Raw genomic sequence first — 5,036 nt, 5'->3', positions numbered from 1 at the left:
ACATCGCGGAGTATCGCAGAACGGATGTTTTCCGTTAACTGCAATGTAAGCCGCCTGCGCGCTTTTCTGCAATGAATAGAACATGCTGTGATTCTTCCCCCGCGAGGGGAAAATCGCAGTTGATTTCCACTCCTAGGCAGGGGAGAATCTGTTAACATAGCATGTCTATGGACAACTATTGCTGCTGAATTCGCGGCAGGTGTCTGATTATCCGTCTGTGGGCATTCGGCCTAAGAATCAGAGCACATTTATTAGTAACTAATGCAGGAGTCGGGATAATTCTAAATAGTTCACTTACTTCATCTTGCATCTGTAAGTGATACATATTGTGATGGTTCTGGTATCTGCTGACAAGTTTAAAGGACAAAGTTAAAGAATGTAAACTTGCATTGATGTTATTGGAACTATCCCACAAACAAATGGATCATTGCTGACCATCATATTATATTATGTCGACAGTTTCTGGCATAAAAAAGTGGACTGGGCGTCTCAGGAGAGGGCATGCCAGAAATTATGCCACCTGGCATATATTTCTGAGAAGGTGCACTTAGGTGCTGGGTTGCACCTCATTGATAAAGAGCAGTACACCTCTTCATGTTTTAGGAACAGAGTGCCCTGGGGGAAGTTATACAAAGATGTGGTTTAGAAATGCCGATAGAAGTACATTTTCCCCACAGTTCGTATTTCTTAAACCACATTTGGTTAGGTTACAGGTAAAAGTGTTTGTTTAGTTCAGCCAGAAGGTATCTCCCTTGACTTCCCTATAGATATTCATGATTGCATCTACCATGCATGCATGCTTATTGATGCAGCATGCCCAATCCTTGTTTCACCTGACTACAGAACTGCAGATGTTATGGGGTAGTGAAGCCATAAGTAAACAATGACCTACCCCTCATAACTGTGATTCCAGAAATTGATACTCAGGAACCACACTTTGACCAAGTTATTGTACGGTGACCCAAACAGAGCTCAAGATGCACAAGATCTCCAGTATGTGCAGAGTTCATACGTGCATCATATGCCTATACGTACATACCCATATGTTCACACACCTATCAGGACTAATCAGAACGAAAATTTCAAGATGTCAGTAAACATTGGAGTCACAGAGTTGACAAGTGGTCTGGCTAGGTGGTTGGGGTGATTACATGTGTGACTGCTCATCTTCTCACATCTAGAGTAGAAAAAATAAATCCCTCTAATGTGACAATAAAAGGACACATATCCTTGTGAGTTGGTACAAAGATGATAACTTGAAGAAAAGTTCCTTCTTTCGGAGTCACTAGAGATAATCTAAGGGGGAAGATAATGGTAAAAAGGAGCTGATTTTTCTTCCTGATGTCACTAGTGTATAACTTTTCATGCTCCCCAAATTCAAACAATTAAAACCTAGACATTGCACCTAGTATTATTTGAAAGCTAAGATAATACCAAGATCTAAGCTCTAACTCTAATATTCTATAAGATCATGACATATCGATGCGGTAGATTCTTGGCAGTGAACTACTATTTGACTAAAACTGACTCCCCTTTCTGTATAGGTCATACATATATATGCATAGGCACTGACACTTGATGCTCACTCTTTTCAATGAGCTCCTTCCCTCTACAGAGGGCACTTGCCACAGTAAAAGACTATTCCTATAATCAACACCATTCCCTCAACAGTGTGCTTAAAGAAGAACAGATCAGACGCCATTATCACCCACTAGGACACAGTGTCCGGTTGGATGAAGAGAGAAATGTAAGGGCAGAGCACAATAAATTATAATCACCACCCCCTCCCAAATGGCTCCCTAAACAGTTGCCTAGTCCTAATTTTCCAGCTCTATGTATTAGTGTCAAATAGTAATATATTATCAGAGCATATTGGAATTGTGACCCACAAGCGATTCTGTTGCAATTATAAGGCTGAGAAGTATCACTCAAGCGATAGATTATATTTTATCATGTGAATTCTTATTTATTTGATTGTGTGATTTCTAGAGATGAGCGAGTATACTCGCTAAGGCACTACTCGCTCGAGTAATGTGCCTTAGCCGAGTATCTCCCCGCTCGTCCCGAAAGATTCGGGTGCCGCCGCGGGGCGGGGAGCTGCGGGGGAGAGCAGGGAGGAACGGAGGGGAGATCTCTCTCTCCCTCTCTCCCGCCCGCTCTGCCCCGCTCCCCGCCGCAACTCACCTGTCAGCTGCGGCGGCCCCCGAATCTTTATGGACGAGCAGGGAGATACTCGGCTAAGGCACATTACTCGGACGAGAAGTGCCTTAGCGAGTATACTGGCTCATCTCTAGTGATTTCCCATAGGTAAAAGTAAGCGAGACTATAAGGCTATAGTTGTACAAATACCACTGACTCATAAACAGAGAATGGAGTAATGCCACCTTTACACGAGCCAATTCTCCTTTGAATGAGCGCACAAGCTTGTCAAGCTCGTCAAAGGTCCAATGGGGGGCTGAAACGTCGCCTTTTTCTGTTGATGCTATGGGAGAATAAAGCACTTCTTGTAAATTCTTCACATCCATGGATGCTGCCACGTTTTTTCATTTCTACAAACACTGTGGATGAGATTTGATTCCAGGTGGCTGCTGCACAGTCCTACCACAACTGTGGTTTATTATAGGTGCTGCTGGTAATGGTTTCTGATCCAGTCTCAAATTTATAGTGCTTTTCCCTTGACTGAAAGGAGGCCAACGTAGATTAAATAGGCTAAGGCCATATTTACATGGGCCAGTACGATATCAGTCCAAGAGACGTGACTGATATTGCACTTGTAAACCGCCATTTTTATCTGCGATTGTGATGCGTTTTGTAAAAGAAACATATTGCATTGTTATATATGGAAATTTCACAGACGTAAAAATCGTATGTTGTCTCAATAGTAAAATTAGAAAAATTGCATTGAACTCACAGTTCAATTCGATTTCTTTGCTATTCCTGAACAGAATCGCCCCAAAATAGGACATGCAGCGATTTTGAGATCTCGAACTATCGCTGTGAGCGAAAAATCGCTCATGTAAATTCATATATTGAAATCAATGGGTTATTTATCCATGCAAGTTTCGTCCTTATTGCAAGCATATGGAACTTGCAACGGAGAATTGTTTGTGTATATACAGCGTGAATCTGATTCTATCATTACTCCCCAAAAGAAGCCGCGCCCCTACATAGGATTACATATTATTATTGCTCAAATTCAAATGATCCAGGAATTATTTTTTAACAATAATTGTTTAATGTAAAAACACCTTAACTGCACTTTCCTAAAACTTTTGATGTGTCATAAAGACATATCAGAAGCTTCGATCAGTGAGGGTCCAGGTGCTGAGATCTCCACTCCACTGATCTCTGAAATGAAAGGGCAACAACACTCACCCGAGAATTGTGCCCTTTTGGCTGTTTTCTGCAGCTGAAGATGTGTCCATAGAACTTTAAGTATAGACTTCTATGACTCCATCCTCAGTTTTTGAGAACAGATGAAGAGTAATAAATATGACCCAAGTAGCACAGCATTTGGGTGAGTGCTGCAGCCCCTTCGTTTTTGACAGTTTTAGTACCCAGTCCATCGCTAATTAAAACGTCTGACATGTCTCCATGAAGTGTCAAAAGTTTTCCAAAAGTGCAGTTACTCTTCAAATGGCTCAACAAAAACATATGTCAGCAATTCACATCAATGACCAATATAAAATGTAGAAAACCTTTTACTTGTGCTTTTCATTGCATTTTGATTTCCTTGCTTGTTCTTTAAAGGGCGGGCATTTTTTCCAAGAGAATCAAAGAGTGAATTTGTGGGGTTACCATTCATGGTAGATGCATTCATAATGCCTAAGGCACATCATTCAAATCTGAAGAAGACTTTGAAAGTGGTGTATAAATCACGATCTGCACAAAAAGGCATGCAATCCTGTACCACTAGGTCATCTTCAGGGCTCTATTTAACATATGAGCCCTGGGCACAACTCTTTAAAAGGCTAGGCTGCAGGGAAATGTAGCTGTGCTTTATTTTTTCTGTGTGTTGCTTCTATGTTTGCGAGCATGATGAGCACAGGGACCATGTCCTATAATTACAAGGGGCACCACAAAAAGTTAAATGTTGCTATCATAATTAAATTGTATTATAACCATATAGCCATTGTGTTCTTCACTGAAAGCATGAGAAACCAACTAGACTTAAATGTGAAGGCCATTCGCCTTTAATAAATCACAGCCCACTTGAACTTCCCGTGGAGGACTAACATTGCAAACAGCAACAGAGCATCCCCATTTGTGTAATCCAAACAGCACAAACATGTATTTATAGGGGCGATATACCCCAATAACACATCTCATTAGTCTTCATATTATCTGAACTATTGGGCAAAATAGTCGATTTACAAAGTTGGCTGAAAATTATCAATCTCGAAGGAAGACAAAGTCATGGGGTCAATGAATCCACCATTCAGCTCATAGGCTGGATCCAACTCCCTTTTGAAACACACAATGCTGCAGGATTAGGTTTAGACCACAGATAGGTTTTCAATGGATGCCACTTTGCAGCTAGTTTAGTAAAGGATAAATCAGTGAAGCAGTAAGTTTTCTCACAAAGCATTTTGGAGTTTGTGCTTAGGATTCTTTCAAAGTTGGGACAATAGAAGGGACTTCCTGTTATTTCCATTGCTTTGCTGCACATGGGACCAATATGTGGGCGATGCAGGGTTTAAACAGTTGCAAATGCAAGAGCATCATGACTTACTTTGCATAGGTCTCCCTAGATGGGTGGCATTTAAAGGGAAGACCTCTCTTTGTTTCTGAAACCATAGACGTTGGCAGCAGCTACTGTTTACCCTTATTCTGAAAGCAGTACTTATCTACGGAAACCCAGAGAGAGAAATACTAGTCAAAGTCTTGTAGAGAGAGAAAGGCAAAGTGGGAGGCACTTTAACCTTGTCTCCTGTGATCATTAACCTTGCAGGGATATGCAGCAACAACCTCACTCTGAGTTGAGTTAGTTGAAAGCAGCTTCAAGGAATTGATACATCAACTAATCATCTCACAAG

This window comes from Eleutherodactylus coqui, chromosome 7 (genome assembly GCF_035609145.1).
Source record: "Eleutherodactylus coqui strain aEleCoq1 chromosome 7, aEleCoq1.hap1, whole genome shotgun sequence".
Lineage (NCBI taxonomy): Eukaryota > Metazoa > Chordata > Amphibia > Anura > Eleutherodactylidae > Eleutherodactylus > Eleutherodactylus coqui.
This window is presented reverse-complemented; position numbering follows the sequence as displayed.